This window comes from Macaca nemestrina, chromosome 14, assembly GCF_043159975.1.
Source record: "Macaca nemestrina isolate mMacNem1 chromosome 14, mMacNem.hap1, whole genome shotgun sequence".
Taxonomy (NCBI): Eukaryota; Metazoa; Chordata; class Mammalia; order Primates; family Cercopithecidae; genus Macaca; species Macaca nemestrina.
The window spans coordinates 23,890,834-23,904,037 of record NC_092138.1 but is presented as its reverse complement, the minus strand read 5'-3'; the positions used below and the strand labels follow the sequence as shown (position 1 = coordinate 23,904,037).

The 13,204-nt window shown below is 39.4% G+C and overlaps 1 long non-coding RNA gene across 1 annotated transcript in view; it reads left to right on the top strand.

Annotated features, from left to right (window-relative positions):
• Nucleotides 1-13,204, top strand: part of LOC105498680 (uncharacterized) — a 45,915-nt gene that overhangs the window by 1,217 nt on the left and 31,494 nt on the right. The gene's annotated exons all lie outside the window — the stretch shown is intronic.

Genomic DNA, 13,204 nt, shown 5'->3' with positions numbered 1-13,204 from the left:
TAAAGGTTTCGCTGATATTTTAAAGTCATACAGGCTTTACTTTTTATTATTTTAACCGCATTTTAAAATTCAGAATAAATTTATATTAAGAAGTGAAAAAGAGGAGATTCAGTATCTCTTTTAGATACAGGCAAAAGTGGCCTCACATTCAAAAGGTTTATGTGTATTTCTTTGTCTGTCTCTTTGATGGAAGACCCTGCTGTCAGAATGTGTACCTTGGCCAGAGAGGTAGCCATAGGGACACTGTGTGCAAGCAATATGTTCGAGCTTGGATGTGCAAGCAGAAATGTCCACAGGCAGGCATGGGAGGCCACCTGGACTATAGAATGGAGACGGCGGGGAGGTGCGGGGAGAGAAAGAGGCAAACCCAAGTTTCGGTTCATTTTCATTTTAAAGGTGTGTATTTTTAGAATGTAGAAATCATTATTTTTTAAAACTTTTACTTTAGTTTGAGGGGTACATGTGCAGATTTGTTATAGAAGTAAAGTGCATGTTGTGGGGGTTTGGTGTACAAATTTTTTCATCACCAAGGTAATAAGCATAGTACTCAATAGGTAGGTTTTTTATCCTTCCCATCCTCCTGCCTTCCTCCCTCAAGTGGGTCCTGGTGTCTGTTGTTCCCATCTTTGTGTCCACAAGTACTCAATGTTTACCTCCCACTTATAACTGAGAACATGTGGAATTTGTTTTTCTGTTCCTGTGTTAGTTCACTTTATATAAAGGCCTCCAGCTACATCCATGTTGCTGCAAAGGACATGATCTCATTCTTTTTTATGGCTGTGTAATATTCCATGGTATACATGTACCATATTTTCTTTATCCAGTCTACTGTTGATGGGCATGTAGGTTGAATCCACGTCTTTGCTCTTCTGAATAGTGCAGAGAAGAGCATATGTGTGCATGTGTGTTTATGGTAGAATGATTTATATTCCTTTGAGTATATACCCTATAATGAGATTGCTCAGGGTATGGTAGTTTCGTTTTAAGTTTTTTGAGAATTAGCCAAACTGCTTTCCACAGTGGCTGAACTAATTTACATTCCCACCAGCAGTGTATAGGCATTTCCTTTTCTCTAATCCTTACCAACATCTGTTATTTTTTGACTTTTTAGCAATAGCCATTCTGACTAGTATGAGATGGTATCTCATCATGGTTTTAATCTGCATTTCTCTTATGCTTGGTGATGTTTGGGTTTTTGTAGTAGTAATGTAGAGGTGTTCATAATAACCTCTGTGAGTTTCTTGTATTTCTGTGAGGTCAGTAGTAATGTACCCTGGGTCATTTCTGATAATGCTTGTTTGGCTCTTCTCTTTTTTTCTTTATTCGTCTAGTCTAATAGTGGTCTACCTATCTTATTTATTCTTTCAACAAACCAGTTTCTGAATTTGTTGATCTTTCCTATGGCTTTTTAAGTCTCAATTTCATTCAATTCAGCCCTTAGTTTGGTTATTTCTTGTCTTCTGCTAGCTTTAAGGTTGTTTCCCTCTTGTCTTTCTAGTTCTTCAAGGTCTGATATTAGGATTGTTAATTTGAGATCTTTCTAACTTTTTGATATGGGCATTTAGCACTGTTAACTTTCCTCTTAACATGCTATGTCCCAGAAAGTCTAGTATATTGTATCTTTGTTCTCATTAGTTTCGAAGAATTTTTTTATTTCTGCTTTAATTTCATTATTTACCCAAATTAATTCAGGAGCAGGTTATTTAATTTCCATATAGTTGTATGATTTTGATTGCTCTTCTTAGTATTGATTACTATTTTTATTGCACCATAGTCTGAGAGTGTGGTTGGTATGGTTTCATGTTTTTAATGTTTTCTCAGAATTGTTTTATAGCTAATTATGTGGTCAATTTTAGACTATGTGTCATATGCAGATTAGAAGAATGTATATTCTGTTGTTTGTGGGTGGAGAGTTCTGTAGATGCCTGCTAGGTCCAAATGGTCAAGTGTCGAGTTCCAGTCCTGAATATCTTCGTTAGTTTTCTGCCTTGATGACCTGTCTCATAATGTCAGTGGGTGTTGAAGTCTCTCGCTATTTGTGGGGTTATTTTCTTCATAGGCCTCTAAGAATTTATTTTATAAATATGGGTGCTCCCGTGTTGGGTGCATGTATATTTAGAACAGGTAAGTCTTCTTGTTGACTTGAACTATTTATAATTATGGAATGCCCTTCTGTCTTTTTTGATCATTGTTGGTTTAATGCCTCTTTTGTCTGAAACTAAAATAGCATTCCATTTGCTTGGTAGATTTTTCTCTATCCTTTACTTTGAGCTTGTTGGTGCCATTGCATGTGAGATGGGTCTCTTGAAGACAGCATACAGTTGGGTCTTGCATCTTCATCCAACTTGCCACTCTGTGCCTTATAATTGGGACATTTAGTCTGTTTATATTCAGTGTATATATTGATATGTGCAGATTTGATCCCGTCATTGTGTTGTTAGCTGGTTATTATGTAAATTTGATTGTGTAATTGCTTTATGGTGTCAATGGTTTATGTGGTTAAGTGTGTTTGTGTTATGACTGGCTACAAGCTGTCATTTGTATATTTAGCACTCCCTTAATGACTTCTTTTAAGGCATGTCTGGTGGTAATCAATTTCTTTAGCATTTGCGTGTCTGAAAAGGATCTTATTTCTCCTTTGTTTACAAAGCTTGGATTGGGTGGATATGAAATTTTTGGTTGGAGTTTCTTTCTTTTAAGAATGCTGAATATAGGCCCCCAATCTCTTCTGGCTTATAGGATTTCTACTAAAAGGTCCACTGTTAGCTTACTGGGGTTCTCTTTGTAGGTAACCTACCCCTTCTTTCTAGCTGCCTTTAATACTTTTAATTTCATTTTTACCCTGGAGAATCTGATGACTATGTGTCTTAGGGATGGTCATCATGTATAGTATCTTGCAGGGATTCACTGAATTTCCTGAATTTGAATGTTGGCTTCTCTAGTGATGTTAGGGAAATTTTTGTGGATGATATTCTCTAACATGTTTTCCAAGATGCTTACTTTCTCTCCCTCTTTTTCAAGGATGCCACTGAGTTGTAGATTTGTTTGTTTACATAATACCATATTTCTCTGAGGTTTTGTTTACTTTTTTTTCTTCATTTTTGTCTGACTAAGCTAATTCAGAGAACTAGTCTTCAAGCTGTGAAATTATTTCCTTAGCTTGGGCTATTATGCTGCTAAAGCTTGCCATTGTATTATGAAGTTCTTGTAGTGTCCTTTTCAGCTCCGTTAGATCAGTTTGGTTCTTTCTTAAAGTAGTCATTTCATCTTTCAGCTCCTATACTGTTCCATGTATTCCTTAGATTTCTTGAATTGGGCTTCAACTTTCTCCTGAATTTCAATGATCTTCATTCTTATCCATATTCTGAATTTCATGTCTGCCATTTCAGCTATTTCAGTCTGGTTAATAATCATTGCTGAGAAACTAGTGCAGTTGTTTGCCGCTGAGAAGACACACTGACTTTTTCATTTGCCAGAGTTCTTGCACTGGTTATTGCTCATCTATGTGGGCTGACGTTCCTTTAATCTCTGAAGTTACTGTTCATGGATGGGGTTTTTTTGCTTTTGTATCCTTTGATGCCCTTTGGTGGTTTGATTGTGAATTAAAGTGGGTTTGGTCAACTAGCTTTGATTCCAGAAGATTTCAGGGAACCAAGGTTTAGCTTAGCACTCCTAGGCTGCATGCTCTAACTCTTGGGGGCTGGTACTGAGCCCCTGGCTTTGTTCTCTGGCCCCTTGAGATTAGAAACCCGCTGCACTAGAGGGCCTGAGATGTTCCTGGTCCACTTCCTCCAATACCCAGCCAAAACACTTTGTTGCCAGCCAAAACACTTTGTTTGGGTGATAGTGGCAATATCCATGCTCACTCATGTTTGCCAGTGTAACTGCCCAGTGGGTTCACCATGGCTGCTGCATAGACAGAGCCAAGTTATCAAGGCAGGGGAATTATAATAGAGAAAGAGTAATTCATGCAGAGCCAGCTGTGCAGGAGAACAGAATTGTATATTATTACTCTAATCAGTCTCCCTGACAATTCAGGGATCAGAGTTTTTTGTTGTTGTTTTTGTTTTTAGTTAAAAAGTAAATTTTAATGTCAAAAAAGCAAACTTGAGGAGGGCAGAAAGATCACACACAAGGCTATCACTTCACACTTGGAGGGTTGCACAGTGGCCAGGCAGAGGTGCTCCTCACTTCCCAGATGGTGGGCAACCGGGCAGAGGTGTTCCTCACTTCCCAGACGGTGCAGCAGTCAGGTAGAGGTGCCCCTCACTTCCCAGATGGTAGGAGGGTCTTTTAAGGATAACTTGGTGGGTAGGGGGACAGTGAGTCAGGAGTGCTAATTGGTTGGGTTGGAGATTAAATCATAAGGAGACAAAGCTATCCTCTTGTGCTGAGTTAGTTCCTGGGTGGGGGCCGCAAGACCAGATGAGCCAGTTTATCCATCTGGATGGTGCCAACTGATCCATCAAGAACAGGGTCTACGAAATATCTCAAGCACTGATTTGGGATTTTACAATTGTAATATTATCCCCAGGAGCAATTTGGAGAGGTTTAGATTCTTGCAGCCTCCAGTTGCATGACTCCTAAACCATGATTCCTGATATTGTGGCTAATTTGTTAGTCCTGCAAAAGGAGTCTAGTCCCCAGGCAGAAGGGGGGTTTGTTTGCGGAAAGGGCTGTTATCATCTTTGTTTCAAAGCTAAACTGTAAGTTCCTCCCAAAGTTAGTTCATCCTATGCCTAGGAATGAACAAGGAAAACTTGGAGGTTAGAAGCAAGATGGAGTTGGGTTAGGTTAGAACTCTTTCACTGTCTCAATTATAATTTTGCAATGGCAGTTTCACCAACAGCTGCAGTGGTATGGCTGGTTGCCTATACATAGGTGGGGCAGCGATGGGGGTGCTAGCATCAGTGCACACACTAATGCCAGTGGTGGTGGTGGCACAGTAGGTCTGCTCATCTGTCATTGAACATTTAAGCTGTTTTCATCTGTTGGTTATTGTGAATAATACTGGAATAAACAAGGAAGTGCAGACATTTATTGAAGATCCTAATTTCAGTTCTTTTGGATATATGCCCAGAATTGTCATTGCTGGATCATATGGTCATTTTACTTTTAAGTTTCAGAGGAACATCTCCATACCGTTTGCCATAAAGGCTGCACCATTTTACATTTCCAGCAGTGTACAGGGGTTCTAATTTCCCCACATCTTCACCAACATTGTATTTTCTTTTTTATTTAATAGTGGACATCTCAACAGGTTTGAGATGCTATCCCTTTGTTCCTTCAATTTGCTTTCCACTGATGATGTTGAGTATCTTTTCATACATGTGTTGGCCACTTATATGTCATCTTTGGAGAAACGCCCTTGCAAGTATTTTCCCACTTTTCAGTCAGACTTTTTTTTTTTTTTTTTTTTTTGCTATTAAGTTGCAGGATTTCTTCATATATTTTGGATATTAACCTCTTATCAGGTATATGGTTTCTAAATATTTTTGCCCATTCAATATGTTGCCTTTTCATTCTGTTGATTGGCTTTGTAGAACAGAACCATTTTAGCTTGATATAGTCCCACCTGTCTATTATTGCTTTTGTCACATGTGCTTTTGGTGTCATATCCAAGAAATCATTGCCAAAAATCAGTGTCATAAGGTGTTCCTCCTATACTCTGTTCTATGGTTTTTACAGTTTTAGGTCTTATATTTAAGTCCTCAATATCCATTTTGGGTTAATTTTTGTGTATGATGTAAAATAAGAGTTCAATTTCATTCTTTTGTACATGAGTCTTTATTTTTTTCATCATCATTTTTTGAAGAAACTTTCATTCCTCCATTGTGTATAATTGGCTCTTGTGTCAAAAATCAGTTAATGGTATATGCATGGGTTTATTTCCCAGGCCCTCTATTCTGTTTCATTGGTTTATATACCTGTCTTTATGCCAGTTCTTTATCAGTCTGTTCAGGCTTTTATAACAAAAATACCATAGACTTGGTGGTTTTAACAATCAACATTCATTCCTCATAGTTCTGGAGACTGGGAAAACGAAGATCAATGTACTGGTGATTTGTTGTTGGCGAGGATCTGCTTAATGGATCATAGACAGTCATCTTCTCACTGTGTCCTCACATGGCAGAAAAGAACTAGAGAGCTTTCTTTTTTAAAATAAAATAAGGCCACTAAGGCCATTTATGAGGGTTCCATCCTTGTTATTTAATTACTTCCTGAAGACCCCATTTTGCAATATAATCACTCTGGGGGTTATTATTTCAACACAGAAATTTGGACAGAGACAAATATTCAGTCTATAGCAAGTACCACATACTGCTTTAATTATTGTAGCCTTGTAACACACAGACATACCTCAGAGATATTGTGGTTTCAATTCCAGATTACCTCAATAGAGCAAACATTGCAATAGAGACACACATACATTTTGTTGTTGTTGTTGTTTGGTAGACATAAAAGTGATGCTTACACTCTACTGTGGTGTACTTAGTGTTCACTATGTGTAAGAAACAAAGAACATACCTTAATTTAAAAATACTTTATTGCTAAAAAATTGCTAATGTATTAGTCTTTTCTCATGCTGCTATGAAGAAATAACCGAGACTGAGTAATTTATAAAGAAAAGAGGTTTAATTGACTCATACTTTCACATGGCTGGGACGGCCTCAGGAAACTTACAATCATGACAAAAGGTGAAGGGGAAGAAAGGCACCTTCTTCACAGGGTGGCAGAAAGGAGAAATGTTGAGCAAAAAGGGAAAAGCCCCATATAACACCATCAGATCTCATGAGAACTCACTCATTATCATGAGAATAGCATGGGGAAAACCTCCCCCATGATTCAATTACCTCACACTGCGTACCTCTCACAACATGTGAGGATTATGGAAACTACAATTCAAGATAATATTTGGCTGGAGACACAGCCAGCCAAACCATATTATTCCACCCTTGGCCCCTGTACTCACATTTTGAAATGAAATCACACCTTCCCAACAGTTCCCTCCAAAGTCTTAACTCATTCCAGCATTAACCCGAAAGTCCATGTCTAAAGTTTCATCTGAGACAAGGCAAGCTCCTTCTGCCTATGAGTCTGTATAATCAAAAGCAAGCTAGTTACTTTCTAAACACAATAAAGTTATAGGCATTGGGTAAATAGACCCATTCCAAATGGGATACATTAGTCAAAATGAAAGGGAAATAGCCCCCATGCAAGTTCAAAATTCAGTAGGGCATTCATTAAACCTCAAAGTTCCAAAATGATCTTTGACTCTATTTCTCACATGCAGGTCACGCCAATGCAAGAGGTGGGTTCCCATGGCCTTTGGCAGCTCCACCCCTGTGACTTTGCAGGTACAGCCCTGCTGCAGGTTGCTTTCATGGGCTGCAATTGAGTGTCTGTTGCTTTTTCACATGGTGCAAGCTGTTGCTGGATCTACCATTCTGGTATCTGTCTGGAGGATCATGGCCTTCTTCACCCAGCTCTACTAGGCAGTGTCCCAGAGGGAACACTATGTGGGGGCTCCAACCCCATATTTACCTTCTGCACTGCCCTAGAAGAGGTTCTCCACTATGTTCCTTTCCCTTCAGAAAACTTCTGCCTGGGCATCCAGGCCTTTCCATATATCCTCTGAAATGTAGGCGGAGGTGCCCGAACATCAGTTCTTGACTTCTGTGTTCCCAGAGGCTCAACACCACATGGAAGCTGCCAAGGCTTGGGGCTTGCAACCTCTGAAGCCACGGCATGAACTGTACTTTGGTTCCTTTCAGCACAGCTGGAGCTGAAGCAGCTGGGATGCAGGGCACCATGTCCTAAGGCTACATAGAGCAGGGGCGCCCTAGGCCTGCCCAAGAAACCATTTTTCCTTTCTAGGCCTCCAGGCCTGTGATGGGAGGGGCTGCTGTGAAGGTCTCTGACATGCCCTGGAGACATTATTCCCATTGTCTTGGTGATTAACATTTGGCTCCTTGTTACTTACGCAAATTTCTACAACTATCTTGAATTTTTTCCTAGAAAATGGGTTTTTCTTTTCTACTGCATCATCTGGCTGCAAATTTTTCAAATTTATGTTCTGTCACCTCTTGAATGCTTTGCTGTTTGTAAATTTCTTCCCCCAGATACCCTAAATCATCTCTCTCAAGTTCAACGTTCCATAGCCATTCCTAGGGCAGAGGCAAAATGCCACCAGTCTCTTGGTTAAAGCACGACGAGAGTCACCTTTGGTCCAGTTCCCAACAAGTTCCTTTTCTCCATATGAGACTACTTCAGCCTGGACTTCATTGTCTATATCACTATCAGCATTTTGGTCAAAGCCATTCAACAAGTCTCTAGGAAGTTCCAAACTTCCCATATCTTCCTGTCTTCTGAGCCCTCCAAGTTTCTAGGGAGTTCCAAACTTTCCCACATTTTCCTGTCTTCTTCCGAGCCCTCCAAAGTGTTCCAACCTCTGCCTGTTACCCAGTTACAAAGTTGCTTCCACATTTTTAGATATCCTTATATCAGCATGCCACTCCCTTGGTACCAATTTACTGTATCCAGTCCGTTCTCATGCTGCTATGAAGAAAATACATGAGACCAGGTAATTTATTAAGAAAAGAGTTTTAATTGATTCACAGTTCCTTTGTTTCATTGGTTTATGTACCTGTCTTTATGCAATGGCTGGGAAAGCCTCAGGAAACTTAACAATCATAATGGAAGGCAAAGGGGAAGAAAGGGGCAGTAGGAAAGGGAAGTGCTGAGCAAAGAGGGAAAAGCCCCTTGTGCAACCATCAGATCTCATGGGAACTCACTATCATGAGAACAGCAACTGCTCACATGATTCAATTTCTTCACATTGAGTCCCTCCCACAACATGTGGGGTTTATGAGAACTACAATTTACGATGAGATTTGGATGGGGACAGAGCCAAACCATATCAGCTAATGATCATCTAAGTCTTCAACGAATCATAATCTTTTTGTTAATACAGCGTCTTGCCTTTATGCTGACAGCTGCTGACGTATCAGGGTGGGAGTTGCCGAAAGATGAAGTGACTGTGGCAATTTCTTAAACTACAACAACAGTACATTTCTTGCGTTGCATTGATTAAATCTTCCTTTCTTGAAAGATTTATCTGTACTATGTGATGCTGTTTAATAGCATTTCACCCACAGCAGATCTTCTATCAAAATTGGGGTCTATCCTCTCAAACCGTGCAGCTGCCTTATCAACTAAGTTTACATAATATTGTAAATTCTTTGTTGTCATTTCAACAATGTTGATAGAATCTTCACCAGGAATATATTACATTTCAAAGAGACCACTTTCTTTGTTCATCCATAAAAGCAACCCCTAACCCATTATAGTTTTATTATGAGATTGCAGCAATTTAGGTACATCTTCAGTCTCTACTTCTAATTCCAGTTATCTTGCTATTTCCACCACACGTGAAGTTACTTCCTTCACGGATGTCTAAGTCATCCATGAAGTCATCCATGAAGGCTGTCGAAGTCATCCATGAAGGCTGAAATCAACTTTGTCCAAACTCATGTACATGTTGATATTTTGACCTCTTCCCATGACATTGAGAATGGTGAATCTTTTCCAGAAAGCTTTCAATTTACTTTTCCCAGATTTATTAAAGGAATCATTATCTATGGCAGCTATATCCTTAAAATTTTTATTTCTTAATAAGACTTGAAAGCTGAAATTACTCTTGATCCATAGGCTATAGAATGGATGTTGTATTAGCAGACATAAAAAGAAAATTAAGCCAACATGGGGTTTTCAAGATGGCTGGCTAGGGACATCGGATGTCAGTTCTCCTGAGAAAGAAGATCAAAATTACTAGGAAATGGACAAGTTCTGAACAGAAAACTGAAGGAAGAGAGCTGTGCTTTGTCAGAGTGCGCACAGAGAGAAGCTGGGGCACAGAAAAGAAAATCAGCAGGAACCTGGCAGAGACCGACCCCAAGGAATTTGAAGCCCCATGGAAATGGCAGGTGAAAGTGCTTCTCTGCTCCCCTCACCCTTCTGACAATCTGCTGATAGTGAAACTCTTGGGGAGCTCCTCTGTCCTGGCAATCCAGGTAATGCCATCAGTGAGAATTTGGGAACTTCCTGGGGACAGTTACCTGAGTGGCCAACTCACATAGATGTCCCTGCATGTCTCTCTGACTGAACTGAGATTATTGGTGTCACACTGATTATGCCCGTGGTAAGATACGACCCTGCTTGGGGGTTTGTTGCCCTTGAGTCACTATACCACCGCATTCCCTGCATACTCCCACAACCTGCCCTGACTTTGTTAAGCATGGGGGACCAGTGGCCACCTGGAGAGCCCTGGAGATCTAAACCTCAGTATGGACCACCTTTAAGGGAAGGAGAAGCACAGCCCACCAAAGTCACTCTTAGGACAAAGGAGATGCAGGCACAGGGTAATTGCTGAAGGAGCAGCATCGACCCAGGAAAAGACATGAAGATGGGGTCACCTCCCATCCCCCAGCAACCTCCCTGTACACTGCTGCAGATGCAGCAGCAGTTCTTCTCATTGGGAGCCAATGAGAGTGCGCTGGGAGAAAGCATTTTTCACACTTATCACGGCTGCTCCCCTCTACCCACCAAGTGAACCCTGACTTCTGGGGCTTTCATAACGGGGATGGGGGCCAAGCTACCCTTCCCTACACAAAGCGACAGTGCCTGGCAATGAAGAAGATACTGTGGAAATTCCTTCCCTAGAGAGGGAGAAGAGGCTATGCCCCAAGCCCCATTTTTAATGGTAGCCATCAGAAAGACGTATCTACAACCCACAGCCACACTGCAGTTGGGAACCAAAGGACAAAATCCTTAAACTGAAGGTCATGAGCCCTCTGACAGGGGCATGATAGGGAAGTAGATTATGTTTTTCCCAAATCAGCATAAGGAGTTGGTGAACCCTCCACCCTTTCCACAAGACCTCAGTGCACCCCAACACAGTCTCTTCCCACCACTCTCATCAGGGAGGTGCTTGCACTTAGCAATAGCCTACCTGTCAGCTCTTACTCTTAAGCATTGTCTAATAGACTGCAGCCTGAACTGCACTGTCAAATTAAAAACCTACTACTCAATTGGCTTAGTCCTATTCCATGAGATCAACTTTCTGAGACCTTGACACCCTCAGCTCTGCAGGAAATAGTGTGTTGGCTCATACATCTAATACATCACTCCAACAAGCAACATCTGAGACAGCCACCAGATGGCTAAATGAATTCACAACTACAGGAATTTCACCACTAAAGGAATTTACCATTAAAATATTCACCACTAAAGGAATTTCAAAAGCTATCCACAACCAAGGAGCCCATATAGAGCCTTGGCCTCCTGAACAGTAACCCAAAATGAAGCAAAACAATCTTACGCAACATATACCACAGACATACTCTCAAGGAAAAAAGAATTTAAAACTTAAAAACTTCATCCAAATGATGTGAATTAAAAAATAAGAAGTGAGAGCTACCTCAGATGAGGAGGAATTAGCATAAGAACTCCAGCAGTTTGAAAAGCCAGTGTTGTGACACTTTCAAGGGATCATATCAACTTTCTAGCAGTGAATCCTACATACATTGAAGTGTCTGGAATGACAAGTAAAGAACTCAGCATATTGATTTTGAGGAAACTCAACAAGATCCAAGAGAAAATTGAAATTCAATTTAAAAAACAAAAATAATATAGAAATATGAAAGATAAGATAGTCATATTTTTTTTAAAATAAAATTTCTAGAATTAAAAAATTTACTAAAGGAATTTCAAAATACAATTGTAAGCATTCACAATAGGCGAGATCAAGCACAAGAAAAAATTTCAGAGCCCAAAGACCAGTCTTTCAAATTAACGCAGTCAGACAAATATAAAGAAAAAAGTATTTAAAGAAATTAACAAAGCCTTTGAAGAATATGGGATTATGTAAAATGACCAAATTTATTGGCATTCTTGAGAGATAAAGAGAAAAGGTAAGAAACTTGAAAAACATATTTGAGGGAATAATTCAGGAAAATTTTCCTAATCTTGCTATAGAGGTCCACATCCAAATACAAGAAATTCAGAGAACACCTGCAAGAAACTATAACAACACAACTGTCCCCATGATGTGTAATCAACAGATTATCCAAGGTCAACCCAAAAGGAAAAAAATCTTAAAAGTAGTTAGAGAATAAGGGCAAATTACCTATAAGGAGAATCCCATCAGACTAACAGCAGACTTCTCAGCAGAAATCTTATAAGCCAGAAGATATTAGGGGCCTATTTTTAGCCTTCTTAAAAAGAATGCCAGCCAAAAATGCTATTTCCCACTCAACTCAGCTTCGTAAATAGAGGAAAAAGAAAATCTTTCCCAGAAAACAACATTAATCCACTTGTACATCTCCTTTAGAACTCCTGGGTGTTTAGGTGCATTGTCAATAAGCAGTAATAGTTTGAAAGAAATATTTTTTCTCTGAGCAGTAAGTCTCAACAGAGGGCTTAAAATATTTAGTAACCTATGTTGTAAACAGGTGTGCTTCCAACTAGCTGTCATTTTGTGGCATTTATAGAATACAGACAGAGTAGATTTAGCATAATTTTTAAGCATTCTAGGACTTTTAGAATGGTGAATAAGCATTGGCTTGAACTCAAAGTCACTAGCTGCATTATCCCCTAACAGGACAGGCAGACTGTCCTTTGAAACTTTGAAGCAAAGCATTGATTTCTCCTTTCTAGCTACAAAAGTGCTAGATAGCATCTTCTTTTCATCTCTACTGAAAATCTATTGTTTATTTTGTGTATCTTCATCAATTATCTTAGCTAGGTCTTCTGAATAACACAGTTATTCTGAATAAACACAGTTCATGGCAAACCAAAACAATTTCAATAGTAACATCAAAGATCACTGATTACAGATAACCATAACATATATTATAATAATAATGGAAAAGTTTGAAATGTCGCTAAAATTACCAAAATGAAGGCATGAAGTGAGCAAATGCAGAGTTGCCACAGACCTTCAATTTGTAAATAAAATAAAATAAAATAAAATAAAGCAGTATCTGAAAAGGGCAATAAAGTGAAGCACAATAAAATGAGCTACGTTTATACTTTGAAATCAGCAAGTGTGACACTTCCAACTTCTTTATTCTTCCTTAAGATTCTTTTTATTATTTATTTGTTTGTTTGTTTACTTATTTATTTATTTATTTTGAGGCAGAGC